The 22,845-nt window shown below is 43.4% G+C and overlaps 1 long non-coding RNA gene across 3 annotated transcripts in view; it reads left to right on the top strand.

Annotated features, from left to right (window-relative positions):
• Positions 1-14,374, top strand: part of LOC125879475 (uncharacterized) — a 73,687-nt gene extending 59,313 nt beyond the window's left edge. For 2 of the 3 annotated variants that reach the window (XR_007447944.1, XR_007447946.1), the window contains exon 6: positions 7,724-8,105. This is a non-coding gene — a long non-coding RNA (uncharacterized LOC125879475). Of the gene's footprint in view, positions 1-7,723; positions 8,106-14,270 lie in introns of those variants that run through there. The other variant, XR_007447945.1, reaches the window with a different exon arrangement.
• Positions 14,375-22,845: the final 8,471 nt, after the last annotated feature.

Below are 22,845 nucleotides of genomic sequence, written 5' to 3'. Positions count from 1 at the left end.
GAGCTCTGTTGCTCCACCCACTGGCTGCAGATGGGAACTACAGCAGCCTGAACATCCGCCTACTGATGAATCCATTTCATTGTCACACACCCACACTGCTGAGAGTAACACGTGTGTATCCACAATGGATGGACACACACACACGCACACACACATAGAGGGTACATGTTGAACTGGCAGGTGTTGCTGGTCATTGCCACCACTTTCCTGTTGTATCCCCTGAGCCCCCTTCTTCCTTCTTCCTTGTCCTCTCCCCCTCTTTCTCTCACTCTACCTCACCCTCTTTTGCTCTCTACCCCCCTACCCTCCTCCTCCTCTTCCTCTCTCTTCTTCTGTGGTGCTCCCGTCCTCTCTTGTCAGCTTTTCATCTCTCTTTCTCTTTATGGGCAATAAGGAGTTTTAGATGCTAATGATATGCCCTCTTGCAACAAAGGGTTGGAGGCCCCCTTACAGAGCCTCTTTGGACACACACACACACACACACACACACACACACACACACACACACACACACACCAGCTGTTCTCTGCTGGCCTCTTATTACAAAGACCCCCTGAAAGATTTAGCTACTCTGGTTCTTTTCCATTTTACACACACTCGTACAGTACACACACATAAAAACACACAGTTTTTATTAACAAGCATGAGCACACACACACACACACACACACACACTATGAGTGGCCAAGTTTGGTCAGTTGAAAATAATTTTGTGATTTTGAAGTTTTCAGGGCAAAATGTCACCAATATGTCTGATTTTACAGTAAATTTGTTTTGTGGGTTTCTTTTTTTTTGGTCACTGGTTTCAGTCTCCTGCTGTGAATAATTTATGATTGAGAGCTGATAATGAAGGACAGCATGTGTGTGACAGACACACACCATCTGCTGACACACATACACACACACACACACTCACACAGTGGGATCATTAACATCTGGTGCAGATGGCCGTCTTAAACACACTGACCAGTCGCCCTTGAGGGCCAAACCAGGGGGTAAACTGGTTTGAGCCCAGTGTACAGGCAGAGACTGGGCAAATTTTCCTCATGAAAGACTGAAATGCAACTTATTTTTTTCCTTTGAGTTTACCTACATTTTTAATCTGAAAAATTTTCCTTTATAATAACTTGTAGTGATGAACGAGAGACGACCCAGTCGCGTCGAAAAAGTCAGATTGTACGTCGCTGCAAACCATGGATATGTTACATTTGTACAACATTATGTCGCGGATAAAATTACATTTTATGTTTCATGTGTGGTTAGTTTTAGGCACAAAAACCATTTGCTTACAGTTTGGAAAAGCTCATGTTTTGGCTTAAAATACCAGGTTTTGGGGGGTATGATCCCCACTGGATAGAAGTGCTGATATGGTACGTATGACATGTGCGTGGCAACTGTGCTGAGAGAGATCATTTACCTCTAAAGCTTCATCACCTGAGTATTCAGAGGAATTTGTCATTGTTTTGTCGGGCTGTATCGAACAGTCTGAAGCCTTATTCATAGTGTTGATATTTCAATTCTGTGTCAACATTCAAATGCTGCACAGCTTTTTTTTTGCATGTCTGTTCATTCTGTTTAAACCCAGCATTTCTGCAAAGTTGTCACTGAAGATTAGGCTACACCAATATTACTACTACTAAACTCTTTGTAGTAGATTTAGATTCAAGTGTTGGCTGTTTCTGACTCGTGTGATCCAAATATTTCCGATAACATAAGTTGTAAAGTCCAAAAGTCAAGCTTGATTGGAAAAAAAGATAAAGATATGCATTTCTAAAATTCACAGCATGTTTTTATCTAACAATATGTTCTGCTTCAATACATTTTTGGGGCATTTAGCCTTTCAAAAACAACATTTTCACTACAGTCAAAAAATTGTTTGCTCTCTGGCTTGCTTCACACAAAGAGAAGAATGCGCATGTATTAATTGGGAGGTCTAACAGCACCTTGAATTACATTTATTGATCAAACAAAATGGATTTAATAAAAGAAAACAATAACTCATTTAATGTGATGAATCACTTCATTCAAATTAAGGATTTTGATCAACATTTGGGGGGTTTTTTTGTTTTTTTTAGGGTGATGACGTAATGAAATATGACAGACAGCAGCTTAAACAGCTTAAAATGTGAAAAAATGACACACTCTGAACAAATAGTCCACTGGTTCAACTTTAAAAAATTCTTTTTTAGTCAAACAAACTTAGTTCAGTACAGCCAACAGGGTTCGCTTTGACCTTGAAAAACTAAGTTAATATCTATCTAAAAGTTGTGTTGATATTTAGAGATCAAACTGTTATATTTAAGATATTCTAACTTATTTATTTTAATTCTATCCTGTTTAAATATGTCTTTAAAACGTCTTAAAATAAGTTGCCAACTGAATAAAACACATTAATGAAACATAATTTTTCATGCTCAAAACTTCTTTATTTGAAGCATTATCTACTGACACCATGACTCATTTCTTAGAGTGCATTCTTTTCCACTCTAGTTAATCTACATTTCCTGAATGATGCAACAACCTCTGATTCTCTGTGTACTGGTCGGCCAGTTTAAGAAAAGTTTAAATATTTTGTTTACGTCTTCCTACAGTTAAAATGAGCCAATCTATTTTAGCAAAATTGACAAAACTTGAAAGTTACATACAGTTTTCTACATGTGAATCAGACTGTACCTCAGGTCTGCCCCTTCCTGCTGAAGGACAGAACTGCACGTGTTAGATCTGATTAAGACTGAATTAACCTCAACTCTCCTTTCTGAACCAGAGCCCAGAGATGTGATATGTGTATGATATTAGAGGTACACTTGTGGAGTTAACCTAGCTTATCATACTTTCTCCTTTGTAAGAAAACATGCAACTTAATCCACATGTTAGTAATGCATACTGCTGCCCTGTATTTCCAATCAATACAGTCAATAGTATGTGTTTAAACTGTTTGAACTGTTGATGTCATTTTTGTGCAGGGGTTCAATCATGTCTCATGTTATCTTAAAATTCAGTGTTTGGTAAAGAAAAAAAATGTCGACATTTTCAAGAGTATTATGATCTGTAATAAAAAGAAAAATCTGACATCCACACAGGAAGTTAAGTTTCAGTCCTGTTTATTTTTCTGTTTTGTTGTCAGGACTCGTTTCTTGTGACACATTTCATGGAAAGAAAAGTCATTTTTGGTGCAGACCTGGCGATACTTTAAAGATTTCTGAACACTGAGAGACAAGACATCCATGAAAATGTCCCCTATTTTTCTCATTGCACATGTGCCCTGTTGTGTTCAGGAACTGATATCTAGCTGGTTATGAACTAGTTTAGTCAACTCTGGGTTTTCCTATCCAGCCACAAGCGTGTTCATGTAAAAGAGGCGGGGGTGTTAATTATGAGCGACATCATCAGAGCCATGAATGAAGGAGGCTGATTCATATGAGATGAAACAGTGACGGCATCACTGGCCTATAGACCTACATGATGTTAGCTTTGAGGATGATGATGAATATGTCACATAAAACACTAACACCAGACTGTTTCTGCTGCTGAAATCATGTGTTTAGAGCGTAAACGATCTCTGTGTTTGTTAAAACCAGTGGAAATAGAGCCCTGGAACACTGAAATGATTCTACGGACCTATAACAGCATATAGGCTCCTCTTTTTGACCCGTCACTCTGGACTTTTGTTCATGGATACTCTTTTCTTCAGTGATCTGATTGGTCAGAGGTTGGGGCATTGACAGGCAGTCATCCCATACCCTGAAGTTAACCTGCTCTGGAAAAAGAGAAGCAGCTTCATGATACTGAAAACCCCAAGGTAACCCTGAAGTTACCTCGCTATCTCTAAATCATGCTTCGTAGCACAGGCATCTGGATTCAAGGGTGTAGGTTTCAATTCAACACTGGGGGAGACACATAAAATAGAAGGTTGGGGGTCCTCTTTCGAAAAGTTTGGAGCATGATACGCTTAATTTCTTGCATCCTGGTGAATTTAATGCACCAGTCTGTGCCTAGTCTGCATCAGTTTTATGGCGTAAATGTCTAACTTCGTCAAAATAAAAGTCCTCTGCTACTTTGATGTTTTTATCAGGAAAGGACAAATGCTCTTGTTCTAAATATTGACAGCGACGTGTCGTTTGCAGGCAGGCAGATACTATTTTTCAAATTTACTATGAAAACAATAATTTTGTGTCGACGTATGTGCACAATGACTGTAAGTGAGAGCGAAAGAGAAGTCATCAGGGTTCCCATCAGGTCACTGAAGAATTACTAACTTTCCTGTGTTGTATGAGTCATCATGAGTGCAGCGCAGACAAACATATTTTAATCTTTAATCCATTGTTGAGCTCAACAAAACACCCTAACAGTATAATATGATGTTCCAATGGAAACAACCTTCACAGTTTTTGTCTGGTATTGACAACAGCTGATAAACAGAAGATACAAACAGAGTCAGAGTGAAACTGTAGACGGGGGGTTGGAGGGTGGTTCACTGGGTGGTTTCCACTGTGCAGGTTTTACTTTTAATATTCAATGCAAATAACATAATTCCCCATTAAACTATTTTTTGTTTTACTTCTAAAATGACACAGAAATTTACAGGATTTTTTGGGGAATAACTCAGCGGGACATTCAATGGTCTATCATGTTTATCAGCTGGAGAAAACAACTGGGATGACCCCTCCTGTGTGGGTGCTTTTTAGAGCACTAACGTGTCTCCTTGTTTTCCTCACTCGCATGGCTTCCTCAGGTCTTATGGTATGTGTCGTTTGAGATAGAACATCCGCTCCTTTTTGGCATAAAGTTTAATTTAGGCTTCTTTCTGCAAATCAGAGGCATCAGAGGTGCAGAATGAAGAGCACCCTCTGCATCTCCAGGAGAGAGGAGGTTTTGCCAGAGGAGCTAAAAACAAGGTTGCACAGGTGTATCCTTTGACGAAGTCTTTTTCTGCACCTGTGACATATCCATAGCATTTAACCATAGTTGCCTTTGTATTTGTTGAGGGGCAGTGGTGGCTGGTATGTGATAAAATTTTGAGTTTTGAGCCATGACTCCTTCTAATCTGGCTCCCAATAACACCACAAGACCACATTTTAGGCCTCCGATGTAGACTACAGCCCTGTGATGGCGAGTCATGTCTTGCCTCCAGCTAATGAAATGACATCATTGTGATGTCAGCCCTGAAAGGGTCTATAGTGGTGCTTCAAACTGTAGCGACAGCTGATCGTCCCCCCGCCAACAACATCTCAGACAGATTCTAATTCTGTGGGGAACACTGCTCATAATAATAGGCTCCGAATCTGAGACAGCATCGCAATTGTTTTTGTAATTGTCGCTTGCCCCCACAAAAAATGCCTATAAACATCACAACATGCAGTGCAATTTTTTTGAAAAGCTGACATAAAATCAGGCCGCAACAATCCCAAAAACAGCCCATGAAATCCTGAGGGACTGGTTTAGTTGTCACTGCAAAATGTGCCCAATATGGGTGGCCCCAGACATTTGCCTGGTGGTGCACCACTGCCTGCTCAGATGGATGTGTCTGTTCACATCGCATTAATTTGTGTTGCCTCATTAACATTATTTAACAAATGTTTCCTCTCTGACCTCCACCCTTCTGTCTGCCCTACCTCCTTTTGTCTGAACCGCGAGCCAGTTCATGACACCATCCACAGCGTGATATCTGTGGTGATATATTGTGAAATTAGGTCAGTGTAAGAGAGAAGAATTAAAGCCAGGACTAAACACACTCACTCAACATATTCCATTTCCTCTCGACAACATCGTGGCCTCCTGACACACACACACACACACACACACACACACACACACACACACACAAACCACAGACACAAGCAAATTCCTTTTACATTAAAAAAAAATGGCAGTGTGACTAATCTGTGCGTTACCAAAGAAACGGGTGGAAAACAGACAGGAGTTGGACTGCTGCTTACTGTGTCACACACACTTAAACACACACACACACACACACACACACACACACATAGAGTCCCTGAGGCTGTCTCCTATCCCTTATGTAACAGCTTGCTAGTATGTTCCAGGTTATCAGCTTACAATCAGATGAGCCAAGAAAGGTGTAACTCCCCTTCTCGCTGTCCCCCACCTCTCATTCTTCTATTGTCCTATAAGCTTTCTGCAACAAAGACAACTGAGTAAAACAGCGGCGAGGAAAAGGAGGGCTGCAACTGGATCACAAAGTAAAGTAAAGAGAATAAAGTAGAGAAATAAAAGAAAGAAAGAAGGAGTGATCTTCAACGAGGGATTTACAGCAGGTCTGTGACCACTGTCTCCTTATAAGGCAATCCAGTCCAGGTGATTACCTGCAGCCCTCAGCCAATGACCACGCAGCGAGCTATCAACCTGCAAACACCTAATCTGGACACACACACACACACGCCTAAACACACTGAACATTTTCATATCAACGTGCAGAGCCATGGCACTTGAGGGAGTAGCTGCAGCTGAGGGTTTCATGAAGAGCTTTTACAGTTGCTTACACTGGACGTCTTCCCAGCACATCAGCTAATGTAGTGTGTCTCGGTTGTGCATGTACAGTATGTGTATGTGTGCGTGGTTATGCAACAGCACGGGGAGGAAAACGCGGTGCCTCTTGACCTACATTTTGGGGTCTGACTCAATCCCAATGCTCAGGGAATCCCACATTGTTAGCTGCAACATGCACAGACACAAACTTTTCTTGTCTTTTCTCGTATGTATCCTCTGTGAAACATACCTTGAGCTGAGAGAGAAATGGGAGTGCAACTAGGCCGCAGCTTTGAGAAAATCTTGCGGTCAGTGTAACAATGCAGAGGGAGAGGAGAAGGTCTAGAGGGAGGGAGGGAGGGAGAGAAGGAGGGAGTAGGGAGGGAGGGGTGTTTTATTTGGACACACTGCCAACCAGGTTTGTTAACCTGCACACACACAGATGGTGGAGTTAATTAAGAAATATACCGAAGTCTTGGAGATGACACGGAAAGAGTAAAGAAAGACAAAAGAGGAGAATCTAGCCGAGGACTGTCGACCATTACATCACCTCTTGTTTCCTCTGGGATGTGTCAGGCTGGTGGAGGCAGGAGGGGTGAGGGCTCTGGGCTGTTAATGGGAGTAGGAGGAGGAGGAGGGGTTAGGATGTTGATGGGAAAGAGCAAAGCCTGAGTCAGAGAAGGATCAGGAATGAATCCATCTTATATCCCTGTCTGCCCTCTTCTAACTCTTCCCTTTCTGTTTCTCAGCTCCACCTCATTTTTCAGTTTATTCTCCGTCCTTTCTTCTTCTCCGCGTCTCTTTTTATCTTTCTCTAAAAGCCTGGGGGTGGAGGTGAGGAGGTGGAGTTGAGTCAGTGGAGGTCACGCACTGATAAACAGAGTGCCAGGAATGACAAACGCCTGAATTAGAATCTGTTTATTAATTTCCTGTGGTACAGTGTCGGACGGCAGCACATTCCTCAGACAATACAGGGACAGAGTTCAGCAGGAGAATAAAACTGGGTTTAGTTTCATGGCTACTTCCTGTCTCGGGCTCAACACTAACTTTTTAAACTGGTTCAGTTTTTGGTTTCAGAAACTGAAAATATGGTTGCTATTTTTAGTCACTTTATATTCTGAGTAATTAAGATGAGAAGCAGCTACATGTCAGCTTAATAATGAAAATATGACACTTAAAAATGTTGTCACACTGACTAAAGAAAACTCTTTATACTTTTTGTTTTATCTGATTGCAGTCGAAGTCGTCGAAATCCCGCACTTGGACACTGATGTGTGGCATCAGAAACCAACGAAAAAAGCCATCCTTTAACATCGGCATCACCTGGACGAGGATGAAAGTTAAGGTGCAGAGCAACTCAAGACAAAGACAGACTGATCATACAGAGAGTTTAAAATAGACACTGACAATAAACTAAATAAAACGTGTTAATACCAGAGAAGACTTTCAGAGATGGAGAGAAAGTGTTGCTAATAGTTTAGCCTTCTGCTAACAGGAGCTAAAGGTTGACTACTGCAGCTTCACATTTATGTAGCTAACGTTAGCTAGAGCCTCAGGTCACAGTGTGTCCTCCACCTCACTCCCTGCCGATACACTTCACCTCACTGGGAGGACAGTAGACAGCAGCTCCAGAGACTGACCCACCGTCAGCTCTGGATAGCCCTGACTCCCTGCTGGATCAGCAAACTTTCTGTTGCTGCCATTACGCAGGTTAGACCTGATGCTGCTGCTGGCCACCAGCCGCTGACTGAAGGTCTGTCTCCAGAGCTGCTGCTTGATGAAGCAACCTGGTCTCACTCAGAAGTTGTCAAATACTGGTGGTTGGTCAGTGACTTCTGCCGTCAGACACTGACGAAAAAGCCATCCATTCACGTTGGCATGATAAGTGGCCAGTTGCCATTGTAGTTTAACGATGCTCGGCAGCGTCAGGTTAAAACGCAATGGGACAAGAATGAAAGTTATGGTAGCGAAAGTCTGACTGAGGCGGGCGGCAGGTGTGGTCGATGGGTCCAACAACATGGACTTTCACCCAAGAGAGTGGTGTTTGCATCTTGTAAGATTCTAACGCCAAACCCTGTTCTTTTTCCTAAACCTAGCCATGTCTTTGTTGTTGAAGGAAAAAAACGTCAATTCACGGTGTTGTACTGTCGTAGTGCCTTTATTTTGAAAGAGACTGTATGTAAACATTAAATTTCCTGTGAAAAGAGAAGTGTATCTTGAAAGGAGACAATGCATGTAACAGGCAGAACTTGACACGGCGTCCCAGAGAGTCAACAACCAACACACCCAGGGTACCTTGCAGGTCGTATGTGGACGTGGAAAGTCCATGACCTAAACGTCAATATGTGACGAGGTCGGAGTGAGAATGTTTTGCTGCATAAGTGCAGTGCAAAGTGGCAGTGATGAGCTAGCTAGCAGTATACACTATGAATCAGCTTATTACAACAAACGTCAGAGAAACTCGGATTACAACGCAAACAGAGGTAGCGTGACTTCATTCTCTTCTTCATTCTTTGGTGTCTCTGGATGCCATTATTCCAATACAGCTGTGTCTTAATTCAGGGGCTGCAGCCTTCGAGGACTGCATGTGAGGACCGGTTGCATTGGTGCGACCAAGGCTGTCCCATTTCAAAGGCTCCTTCAAATGCTGCCTTCTTTCCCAGAATTTGGAGGATGCAACAAATGAATCCTTCATTAGATTAGATTATTGATTTGTGCAGGCTACAACTGACCACGCAGTTTGCCTGGCGTTAGGCTGCTGTTTTGCCCTGCCTTGCCTCTTACCTCCATAGTTTGTTTTCTTTTTGTTTTGCCTGGCTCACTTAGACAGCCGCTCTGCCTTCATCGTTTAGACGCCCTTTTTTTAAAGTAGTGTATTGTAGTTCAAGACTGACCGTAGACCGTGACTCCATAGTGGGGGGTGGGCAGTTAACACAGCATTGAGGACCTGCTAAATTTATGCATGTAGCATGTTTATTTTTGTTTTTCTTTCGTTTTGATTTGAGTTTGCAGTTGTTTTGTATATAGATATTTTGGTTGGTTTCTTTTCTTTCTTTTTGTTTATTTGCGCAGTTGACCTCAAAAACAGCTAAAGTGTTGACTCTCTCTTTCTAACTTAACGTTTGAGTCACTGGTACAGATTAATATTGTACCCTTTGGAAATAAAAAGAACTATATAACTGTTTTTTTAAAAAGAGAAATAACTTAATAAAGAAATTATTTTATTGTGAATAATAAAACTTGTTAAACTTCTTATATCATGCCTGTATTCATTTGTGTAACTTACCTGTGTATGGGTGATTTTTGGGAAACTCTCTGAGAAATTAAAGTGAAAAGTAGATTCTTTAGGTGCAAGTCCTAAGGTGGCGTTGTTGGTGCTAATTCTCCAGATCTGCCTCTCGCAGTTCAACTGGTATTGCCACAGACTGCCGACAACGCCAAAATGTCTGTTGGCAAACTGCGTGGTCAGCTGTAGCCTGCACAAATCAATAATCTAGCTGTTGGAAGCTAACGGCGGCAGCGGCGGCTAACTGGAAGGGGACACACACACACACCTCGGCTCAACACGCCAACCTGGAGAACGAACACACGGCACATACTACGCCGGGAAACCACGGCTCGGCGGAGCTGCACGGCAGCCAGCACTTGCTTCAGCAGGGGAGAGAGGGTGACTAAACGACAGCGGGGGGTATATGAACAGGTGCGCATTAGCAGCCAATAACGCGGCTGCACTACAGGTGCCGGTAAGGGGCGTGACACACACCTGCCGCGATCGCCATGCCTGCTGCAACATAAACAGACTGAGGGACACAGTAAAGAAATGCAATATATACACTGTAAATAACCACCCGGTTACACTCTGAATGTGGCATAAAAACTACAGCAGTAAAATACAACATACACATGAATGCAGCAGCATTAATCCAACAACATCATATATAATTTAAAAACACTTACAGGGAACATTTCACTGCACAATAAATCCTTTACTTTCCTTATTTTAAGTACATTTTGCTGATAATACTTGCATATATTTGCTTTGGCGAGGTTTTAAATGCAGTACTTTTACTTGTAGTGAAGTATTTTTACCAGTGGGATAGAAGTACTTTGACTTATTAGCACTTTCACTTTGCCTCACAGATTAAGGCGTGGCTGTGGAGTCTTGTTAAAGTGTTAAGCCATGAAACCTTGAGATTAAATGCAGCTAAAAGCGACACATCAGTTGAGAAGACGGGAGGTGACAGCAGCGTTCGTGACAGAATATATTTTTGAGGTTTAATGAGGCAGAAACAGATAAGTGACAGCGAGCAGGGTTAAAAAATTATGCAGCATTAAAATGAAAATCCTCAACTCAGGAATATTTAAATAACCCTAAAACAGGAACTCTCTTATGCTGTTGCTCCAGTTTGGAAAAAACAGATATGCTGTGCTGATGACAGCTAAACAGCCTCACCAGGCTGTTGCCCAAAATTTCCTGTCCTCATGACTAACATGCTCACAGACAGTGCAGCAGATAGAAAGAGACAAACAGCCCAGATATGGCTTCCTGTACTCTATCAGTGCCACCGTCTGAGCTCGTACTGTGGTGCTGTCTGTGTCTTTACCTGCAGACTGTAACCTTATATGGTGCCCTGTAGTGAATTAAGAGGAAGTCCCCCTCTGTGTAAAAAAAAGTGACAGCCTGGTGGTTTCAGTAGATGGTCGGCAGCTGTAGGAGGCAGCACCGAGCAGCAGCAGCAGCCCACACTGCAGCCTCAGCTTTAGGAAGTGGTGTGAGTGCTGATTTTCATTTCTTCTTCTTTCATTACACATGCATGAACACAGACACGCACAAAAGAAGTATTATTTAATGCTTCGTCCTACACAAGGCTTTGAGGAAGTACAACAGGGAGTGGGGGCTTTTATTTTGTTGTTTCATGTGTGTCATTCAAAGACACATCTCTGATTTGATCCTTATGGAGAATTGACCAGTTTGAACCCACCAACCTTTGTACATTAGTGACTCACTGGTTTACAAGGCCACACATGGAGTACACACACACAAACACACACACAAACACACACACTTCTTCTTCTGTCTGAGAAGGAAACTGGAACGTCCTCCTCTGCAGTTTCCAGTTACTGAAACACAACTGAGAGAGAAGTGAAATCGACTCGAGCTGTGAATTCCCCTGAAATCACACACACACACACACACACACACACGCCCAGAGTCACAGGAGGGCACATGCACACAACAAAAAGCCACAGATTGTCAGTTCAGTGCTGACAAATTGATGCATGCATGCAGGTAATGGAGGTGCTTGTAAATGGGAGCCTAATGAGACAAACACACACACACACACACACACACATATAATTTCACAGTCCTCAGGGGGTGAAGCTGATTTCCTTGAGACGGCGTCCCATGTGACCCGTCTTGCATTCCTCAGATTGTTGTCATGTGACAAACTTAAAGATTTCCTTTTATGGATGTCAGCGTTAACAGGAGGGGCGTGGCCTCACTAATACACACCCAGGTCAATAAATACACACACACTCTCACACACACACACACACACACACACACACACACACACACACAAACAAAGAATGGACATTGCTGCACACCACAACAACTCACACACTCCTGCCAGCTCAAACACAAACAAACCCACAGAGATAAGACAAAAGGGCTGAAAGCAGACTGGCAGCAGACTCATCCTCCTCTAAGTCACACACACTTCACAGGTACAGTCAGACTCAGGCGGCCTGCGAGTTTCAGACCAACTGCTGCATTACATGAGGCTCAGACCACAGCAGTGAATCTGCTATGACTGAAAGACAGTTGACATTTATATTAATGTCAATGTTACAATGTAAAGTGGGAAAGAAATAACGTTATATTTCGTGTAGTTGGAGCGTAAGAGCGCTAAAGAGCACAGGTCTCGGCCCATGCTAAGGTTGTTAGCACAGTTTATTAGTGTATCTCATAGGGCTGGCTTTTGGTACTTGATGCCTTTAAGTATGGACACATTCTCACTCCGACCTCGTCACATACTGACGTTTGGTCATGGACTTTCCACACCGACATGCGACGTGAAAGGTACCCTGGGTGCATTGGTTGTTGATGCTCTGGGACAACAAACACACATGGTTAGGTTTAGGAAAAAGAACAGGGTTTTGCTTAGAATCTCACAGGACGCGAACACGGCTCTCTCGGGTGAAAGTCTGTGTTTGTTGGACCCATCCACCACCCCTCCCGCCTGCTCCAGTTGGACTTTCGTCGCCTTAACTTGTCCTTGTCCCACTGCATTTCCCCCTGACACTGCCAGGTGCTGTTAAACTGTAACAGCAACTGGCAGCGTATCATGCCGACTTTAAAGGACGCCTTTTTGCGTTGGTTTCTGACGCTGCAAGTCGCTGCCCAAGTGCTGGATTTCGACGACTTCGGTTCCATTCAAATGATACCTGCATTCGGCCCTTTTTGTACCCAGGTCTAGAAAGAAATTACAATTGTTATGGTTTTGCTCACAACCAATCATTGCAAGTGTTCTTCGATTTAATGCAATGTGCGATTGGCCCTCTACTGCAGCAGCTGCGACCCTTATAGACTGTAGTGTGGTGAAGTTGAGCGCGGTGTATTTACAGAGTTGTTTGTACAGTTATTTAATAAATATTTTAATAATTTGAACACTTTCTTATTGTTTTTTAGATATTATATGGGGCTTTTTTGCCTTTATTTGATAGGATAAATATAGCCTTAAAGGGGGAGACAGGGTGGGGATGGCATGCAGCAAAGGGCTGTGGGTTGGGATTGAGCCCGTGGCTGCTGTGGCAAGGACAAGGCCTTGATACATGGGGTACCTGCTCTACTAGGTGAGCTAGTGGGTGCCCCAATAAGTTGTTGCATTCACATGATGGGTACTGAATGAAGCAAAGAAAAAAAAGGTATCAAAAGAAGAACTCTATTGGTATCAGCATCACCTTAGGGACACTCGTATTGGTATCATATTTTTTTTCTAACAATACCCAGCCCTGGTATTATCATAATCAGGTTTCACTGTGTCAAAACATCCTAAAGCTTTGTATGTGTTTGCTTGCAGCAAAGCTGTAGATGGATTTTAACCCTTTAAAACTGGAACTGAAATCAGTATTCTTGTGGTGCGTTCAGACGCCTTTCACAAGCATTAAAACCTTTGAAACCTGAGAACTTTGGTTCAGATTCTTTCAAAACAGTGGCAAAAAGAAACTGGGAAAAGAAGACATGAAAGAGATTTTTAAAAAAGAGAAAGAGAGGAAATTATTACTGAATGTTCGAAAAAGAAAAAAAAATGTTCAGGAACCTTTTTTTGATTATTATAATTATATATTTAAAATTGTTATGATGTGCCTGGCATCTTGTTGCATCTCTTATTGTTTGAAAAACAGATACGGAACGACAAAGTGGATCTTAAACATGTCACTGACCGAGCACCCCAGCTCTGTAGTGGTACCACAGAGGCCCAGATTCAATCCCAACGCAAGGCCCTGTCATCCCCAGTCTCTCCTCCCTTTCCTGTCACTCAGGCCATTAAAATAATCTAAAACGTGTTTCTGAATCTTCATCGATTGATGATGAAGCCCATCTGACATCAATGTAACCCATTTAGAGACGGTCAGACATGCTTTGGCGCAACTCTGATGGTCCATCTTGGGTGCGACTTGGCACAGCTTGGCATGTTTATGCTGGACAATACCATTGTAAAAGCCCTAAATGTAAGCTCTCTGGTGTGTTCTGGGTGCGCCCCCTTGTCTCCTCACAGCTGGATCTCTTCAACATGAAGAAGCAGTGGCTCCTCTCCATGTTCTCCATACTGCCAGGCATAAAATTTCAGGGTGGGACACCTCAAACCTTCTTCTACTCACGTGTAAGTAGTAACTGTTACATATATTTGGTCTAAAAAATAACAGGATCTCCAGCATGTGTACATTTTTGATTAAAAACTCCCTGAAGGTTGGTAAAGCCCGGCTCTCCCTGCATGTCTCACACTGACACATTACATCATGCTGTTCTCATGTAACAGTCTGCTGCACAACAGCACCATGTTCTGCTGCTGCATAGCTCAGAGTGGACTTTGTCCGACCCTGGGCTGTAAAGAAAAGCCACTGTGCCGCACTAAGCTGAAAGATCGCTGCCATGAGTGATTAAGCGGCTTCCAGTCACACACACACTCCGAGCACACTTATAAGCACAGCAGGTAATGAGTGACTGGCTCGTGAATGTGCTGATTAGGAAAGGATGCTAAATCAGGAGACGAAGGAGAGGAGGATGAATGACAAAGGAGAGGAAGAGAGGAGAAATAGAAGACGTGATATGTTATAAACCGAGAATAAAAGATGGAGAAGGATCCGAGGAAAGGTGTGGCAGTTTCTTATGAATTCTCTATAGGCTGCACATTCTGCTGCCGGTCTGCAAGAGCCGGCACTCCACTTCCTCTTTACCCCACTTCCTGCTGCTGCTGCTGGCCTATGCCCTTATATGGCAGCCGCCGGCAGCCAATCGGTGCGGAGCAGGCAGCTCATTCAAACAGCAAGTGTGAGAGAGGAGAAGGGTGGGAACTGCAAACAGAAATGAACAGCATCGCACCATACAAAACAATATAGCCCCCCAGCACAAACACACACACACACACACACACACAAACCTGCCGGCTGGCGTAAAAACAAAAAAAGAGGTGCTACAATACAACAAAGCAACGCAACGCATGCAAACTTTACTCAGTGATTCAGGGGCACCGGGTGCACGCTGCAGCACCGCAGTGAAGTTGTTTTTTGGTGGCAAACAGAGAGGGTGGGCTCTCGGTTACTATGCAGAGGAGAGGAGAGGAGAGGAGAGGAGATACATTTCTAGGGCTGAGAGGAGGATGTAGACAGAGGTATGACTTGGCGCATAATCCCTCTATATTTAACAGTTTAATCAGAAGCTGACATGTAATTGTCATTTGTCAGAATAAGATAAAGACAGTGGACAGGAAGAGAACGATCCAGAGATAAGAGGAGAATCAGAAAGAAAGCAGGGAGGCACGACAGGCTGTAGCGTTACGTAAGTAGCGTCCAAACACAGCCGAGTGCCAGGGACTACGGACCAAAGTGCATGGGCGTGTGTAGGCTGCTGACCTCTCTCACTGCATTCGAGCTCCAGCTGAGGGGGCAGCGATGGGATAAGGAAGATCAGGAAGTAAAAGCAGGGCCGGGGGCCTGTCCAGAGGCTCGAGACTCCCAAACGAGCCAATCACAGAGCTGGCAGCTTGTGAAATGAGCCAATCTGAGAGGAGGAGCCCTCCCACCAGACGGAGACAGATGGTTGAGGACAGATAAGCCTCCCTGGGTTCACCACAATGCAGGGGGTGCATAAGGAGTGTGTGCATGTGTGTGTGTGCGTCAGTGGGAGTTAGAATTAGATGCAGAGATGGATAAGTCCGTCGCTCCTCTTAGCTTGAGGAGAAGATCTCTTTGATATTTTGCACAAACTACATTCAAAAGTAGAAGTATCATCCTGCAGTGGTAGGCCTCACTTTACACCCATGTCTGTCCTGAGTCATATGCAGCCATGACAGCTAACGATGCTTCAAATGATGCAGCAAAGAAGCTTCACACACATCCTCAATCTGGCAGCACAGAAGATCTAATCAATCAGCAGTTTCAAGATAGACACCCAAGATTAGTGTCACAGATTCAGTATCTGACCAATGTCTTCCCCCCTGTTCCTGAGAAATGATGTTGAGTAATGGCCAAAAAAGTGTTTTCGCTGAACATTATGATGTCACAGTGAAGTTACTTTTGACCTTTTGGATATGAAATGGCATTATTTTATTCAGTTAGACATTGGTGTGGAATTTTGTTGTAATTATTGTATGAATTCTTGCACTATGGCCCAAAACATGCTTTGAGAGGTCCAAGTGACCTCCAAGTGGACGTTTGTGCCCAATTTGAAGAAATTCCCTCACAGTGTTCCAGAGATATCACGTTCACGAGAATGGACAGATGGATGGACGTTCGTACTGCTATGACTCAACTCATAGGCCATGACAAAAACGGGAGACACACATGACATCAACTGAAAAGTGTGCAAATTTATTATTAACAGAAGATAACTGCCGAAACATAATTAAGCCATGAGGTGTGTAAATCTGTGTGTCAGTGTGTTGTCAGGTGAACGGGTGAGTGAGTGATGTGTGCAGGGTGTTGTACAGTGTAGAACACAAACTGTAAACCAGGCCGAAGCCACTTAAACAAAAAAACGTGGCGTCGGATGAGGGGAAGAGGTCGAACTGATGGCACAGCCAGGCTTCGATAAGCTGCCACTGGGACACTGGCCAGGTGCTCCCAGTTGCCACTTACTCAGCTCCGCCCGACAGGACCTGAAGACAAAGCAGGTCTTGCAGGTCACAGAGGCGTAAAAACATGTCTCCTGGTCCTTTTTCCTTCTTTTATATATAAGATAATGTGATCATGTTTCTGTCTTTTCATGCAGTAAACACCTCAGGAAATCTTTACATGCAGCTCTGGGTTCATTTCTGACACTTCTCCATTCATGGTTAAACCGCTGGAAGCCGTCATCAGCCCCTGTTTTGCACGACACCTGAGTTAAACCTCACAACCTTAAAAGGCAGCTGTTACTTTGAGCCAGTAAGAGCGCAGAACGCCGGGAGGAAGTGAGGTGGATGCACAGGAAGAGGAAGAGAAGAAGAAGAGAATACAGGGGGCCTGGTGTTTGTTCATGAGGAAGAGAAAAAAACATTTCAGCCTCAGATGCTGCATGTGGTTACTTCATTAGTTTGAAAGAGAAGCTCTCTTTGTCTGGCGAAAACAAGTCTGAATACTGGGTGAAACACATCAAGCTTGATCCGATTTATCTATAATAACATTAAGAGGTTCCTTTAATCAATTATTAGCGGAAGATGTTTTGCATTAGTGCGCAGCCAGCAGCTAACACTTTTATTTCAGAGCTCGGTGCTGGAGCGAGACCAACACGAGCTGTGACACACTTTTATAAGAGGAAGTGCCAAGCCTGTAAGTCACCAAGAACGTGTTTGGATCATCACAACAATATGTGCTTTGTAATCTGAACTACTTGTTGTACTGAGGTGTGAAATGAAAGAGGTGTAGAGAGATTTCCAGTGAGCTGTGCAAAGTTTGATGACTGGTATACGATACTGGTCAGGCAGCCATGACGAGGAGGGGCCAGTAAACTCAGTGTGTGTGTGTGTGTGTGTGTAAGAAGTGGGGGGTTGGAGTTAAAGATCCAGTTGGGCCTTAAATGGGAAGCTAATCCAATCGGCGCATGAACAGGCCAGCTGGCAGGCACAACACACACACACACACACACACACACACAGCTGGTAACTGGCCCGTGCCTTGTAGTCACACCATCACCACGGTGACCCACAGATCGATGACGCTGCAGACGGCCGATCTATTGGCTGTATCACAGGAGAGAGGGGGGATGAGGAGAGGAAGGAGGGAGGGAGGCAGGAAGGGGGTGAGGGCAGAGTGGTGAATAGGGCTTCCCTCACTGAAACTATGACCAGTCACAGATGGCAAACAATCAGTCAGCCAGTCACTTTTCAACAGGCTGCAGAGATGAGAGAAAGAGAGGGCGTGAGGAGGAGGAGAGGGTGAAAAAGCTGGTTTAGTAAGATAGGAAGAAAGGAAAAAAGAGGAGAAGATTTTGCTGCAGACAGACAAAACTTTTAGTCGCTGTCTGCATCAACAGCTCAATTTAAAATTTAAAATTCAATTTAAAGCAAAAGTTTGTCATTTTGGAAAGTGTGTTTATTTGCAACACATTCTCACTCCGACCTTGTCACATATCGACATTCGTTCATGGACTTTCCACGTCCACAAACGTTGTCCAGGGTACCCTGGGTGTGTTGGTTGCTGACGTTCTGGGACGCCGTGTCAAGTTCAGCCTGCTACATGCATTGTCTTCTTTCAAAATACACTTCAGTTTTTACAGGAAATGTAACATTTACATACAGTCTCTTTCAAAATAAAAGCACTACGTCAGTACAACACTGTGAATTGATGTTTTTTTCCCTTCAACAAGGAACACACATGGTTGGGTTTAGGAAAAAAGAACAGATTTGGCTTTGGAATCTTACAGGACGTGAACACTGCTCCCTCGGGTTTGTTGGACCTGCCTGCCCCACTTGGACTTTTGCCACCTTAACTGTCAACCTTGTCCTGCCATGTTTCCCCCTGACGCCACCAGGTGCCATTAAACTATAACGGCAACTGGCCGCCTATCATGCCAATGTTAACGTACGCCTTTTTGCGTTGGTTTTTGACGCCGCAAGTCACTGCCCAAGTGCCAGATTTCGACAACCTCGGAGTGAGACTGGGCTCTTATTTGCTTTCCTGTGGAGTGTTAGATGAGAAGATTGATGCCACTCTCCTGTTAACATATCATTAATCTTCTCATCTTCACACATAGTTTTAGAAATTTATATTTCCCTTTAAGTTTTGGCCTCTTGTCCACAAACAAACAGGTCACTAAAATGTAAATTTGCCACCTTATGTGCAGACTTTAAAAACTCTAGTAACTTTGTGTCCATGTGGATGTGTAAAACAGAGTCTGGGAAATGGTGACATCATCTCCTCTATTTGCACATGCCCATTGTTGCTTTGTGCAATGAGAATATACCAGAAACAACAACAATAGCAGGCTACCTGTTTTTTTGTTTTTTGTTTTTTTTTTACCTTTTTTTAGCACTGCTTGGTACTTTGTACTTAAACTTAGTGTTGCTGCACCATCAGCTGCACCTGGTGTTGTTAGCACCACTTCAGCTTCCACGGTAGAGTCCACCGGATACAACAGTTTTGGATCTTACCCATCAAAATTAGAAGATGGTGGGACAATTGGTGGGAGGGATTGTTGTCAATTAGGAGGGGAAGGAAATCTTTTGCATGTCCAGAGCATCATTTGTATGTTAAAGTGAGCTCTTTTGTTCTTATATTGAAGGAGGATAGAAGGTTTACTGTCTTAAAGAAGTATCTCACAACTGAAAAGATGTTGGTTTTTTTTGTAAAACTGGGCTGTCTATACAATATGCCTAGACAATAAGCCAAAATATGTTTCTGAAAACATCTGAGGCTCAAAAACAGAATATTTTAGATTTAGGTTTAGATTTGATCAGGGCTGCTTAGTTTTGATCTGTTTAATCTGATTTCAGTCTCAGTTTGAAAGAAAGAAAGAAAAAGGCGGTTCTGTCTCTTGATCTTCTGTACTCTTTGAGTCTCTGGTGGCAGCATGGGTGGGAGAAGTACAGCCTGTAGTTCAAGGAACAGCCCGAGAGCCAGTGAAACTTTGCCGGACGACACAAAATGCATCATCTGGCAGGGAGATCTGGGTGGTAAGATGGAGGAAAGTTTGCCACAGTTCATTTATACATACTACTCTCACTAGTGTGATTCAAAGCTGGTTGAAAATCAGTGAGGTATCCCTTTAATATCGTGGAAAGACAACAGATGACAGCTAATGCCGGTGAGCGTTTGGAGTCATTTTTGCGTGCTAGTGTGCACGGAGATATTTTGTAAAACGATGGTCGTGTGTACAGACTTTTTTCTTTATTAAACAGAGGGGAAAATGTATAATATGTTTGCGAGACGGTACTGGGCGGCACAGGGGCCCTGCTGTGTGGAGTTTGCATGTTCTCCCTGTGTCAGCGTGGGTTTCCTCCGGGTGCTCCGGCTTCCTCCCACAGTCCAAAGACATGCAGGTTAATTGGTGACTCTAAATTGTCCGTAGGTGTGAATGTGAGTGTGAATGGTTGTCTGTCTCTACGTGTCAGCCCTGTGATAGTCTGGCGACCTGTCCAGGGTGAACCCTGCCTCTCACCCAGTCTCAGCTGGGATAGGCTCCAGCTCCTCCACAACCCCTGACAGGATAAGTGTGTACAGAAAATGAATGAATGAATGAAATCTGTATACATGTAGACAGGGCCAAATGAATTGTGTGTTTAGCACCTGCAGCAGTCTTGATTCATATCAAATGAGCTAACAGGTGATCTCATTGACTTTTTGCCTTTTGCCTGCTGAAGTCAGGCCACGTGACGAGATAATCAGTAACCCAGTGACCACTGTAGCACGGGTGTTTATATGCATGTGTGTGTTGTTCAAAGGTCAAAGAACCTTAAAAGACAACAGCTAATCATAACCAGTGCTATCTTTGATGACAGTGCGAGTATGTGTGAGTAATTCAGAGCTCAGTGGAAAGCTTTATATGGATATATGATGTGGGTGAGTCTACGTGGGTGTGAAGACTGTGTGTGTGTGTGTGTGTGTGTGTGTGTGTGTTTTCTGAGGGTCAAACAACAGTCTTTGCTGACATCTCACCACCCTGACCTCTCAACTGAATGGGTGTTTGAGTGTGAATATGTGCCTGCGTTGTCTCAGTGTTTACCAGTGAACTGATGGTGTTGTAACACCCCTGTGTGACGTCATCAGCTCAGGTTTTTCTCTTCAAATATGGTAACTAGTTAGCCAGCAGCAGCACCACAGAAGAAGAAGAAGCAGTCTTTTCTGCAGCGCTGCCACTCCTTTCATTACCAAACCCCTCCCACATGACTTCCTGTTCCTCTAATGAGTAAAGATGCCGCAAGTTTCTCTTTGCTTTCAACCTAAGAAGGCCATCATGGACTGATTTAGTTTCACAACCTCCTCCTCCTCTCTCCTCTCTGTCTACATTAACGCTGTCTCCTCCTCTTCCTCTCTCTGTCGCTCTGATTCTGAGGAAGATTTGATATTTTCTGGCACTCATGGCACCGGGGAGCTGAGGCTGTAACAAGGGCATGTTTGGTGTATATGTGGGTGTGTTTGCGGGGGAGGGGAGAGGAACCATGAAAGGCCTGTTGCTAATGGGTAAAGCCGGCCATAGGGGGTGGACATGAATACTATATCTATTATACACACACACACACACACACACACAGGCAGAAAGAGTTAAACATCTGCTGCCTTGAGTCTCACTGCTATTAGACTACAAGGCTGCAGCTCAATACAAAAAACATTAGTTGCAATTAGCCTTGAGTGAGGTTGAAAGCTAAGGCCTGCAAATGTGGACATCCAAAGAGGAAAACAAAAAGCATGAGGTGGGAGCGACAGACAAAACCATCAGACTGGATCTGAGTGGAGTGAAGATGTTGGTAAAGAGATATAAGAGGAAGATGATGTGAAATATATGACGTCATGTTGGAAATGCACTTTGTCACCTACAGAAGTTTCATTCTTGCTTAACTGCATCTTCGCACATGTGTGTGTGTGATAGTATCAATGTTTGGGAAAGGTCATGTGAGGTCGAGCTGAATGCCTCAATCTTGGCATTTCCTCCTTTAGACAAAAAAACAAGAAGTTAAAATGAATAGTTCGACATTTTGGAGAAACAATGATTCGCTTTCTTGCGGAGAATCACATGACAAGATTGATACCACTGTCACTTCTGATATCTGTCTCATTGTCGATTAAAATTAAAAGCTAAAGCCAGCAGCCAGTTAGCTTAGCTTAGCACAAAGATACTGCGGATATCTTTGGAGGCAATCTCCGTTTGTTCCAACTCTGACAGCAAGAGGTAGAAACAAAATCCTCGAGCCCCTCTACCATGGAGTTCAACAGCATAAAGGGCGGCCATGTTACATTTAATGAAGTGCGATAAAACACAGAAAACATACCTGACAACCATACAAACTCAAGCCCAAATTAAGTGATACAGGAATATGTTAGCATAAAATGAACTCATACACATCTAAACAGCGCTAAAACATGGAAATTACCATCGAAGCAATGTCACTTACCTCTCCCACGAACAGCAAAAGGGGAGAGGTAACACCTCTTTATAGGTGAGGTAACCCCAAAGGTGAATGTAGGGGTACAGAAACTGAGTATCAAACATTCCACATATTGATTAAGAAGCTGCAGCCCACCGCTAGTTAGCTTAGCTTAGCATGAAGACTGGAAACAAGGGGAAACAGCTAGCCTGTCCAAAGGTAACAAAATACACCTAGGAGCATTTCAGTACTGATCTTGTAACATCTCATTTGTTTGTGTCAGCACAAACATTTGCAACATTTACATTTGTGAACTTAAGGTTGATTTTGTTACCTATGGACGGAGCCAGGCTGGATGTTTCCACCTATTCCCAGTGTTTGTGCTAAGCTAACGGCAGCTGCTGACTCCAGCGACGAATTTACTGTAGAGACTTGAAAGCGCAATCAATCTTCTTATCTACCTCTGGACAAGAAAGTGACCAAAGCCCCATTTCCACCAAGCAGTTCAGTTCAGTTTGATTTCTTTCTGTTTCCACTGTGAAAAGTTGTGGATGGTACCAATGGAATCGTTCTG

Source organism: Epinephelus fuscoguttatus, linkage group LG19 (genome assembly GCF_011397635.1).
Source record: "Epinephelus fuscoguttatus linkage group LG19, E.fuscoguttatus.final_Chr_v1".
NCBI classification, from domain to species: Eukaryota; Metazoa; Chordata; class Actinopteri; order Perciformes; family Serranidae; genus Epinephelus; species Epinephelus fuscoguttatus.
This window is presented reverse-complemented; position numbering and strand designations above follow the sequence as displayed.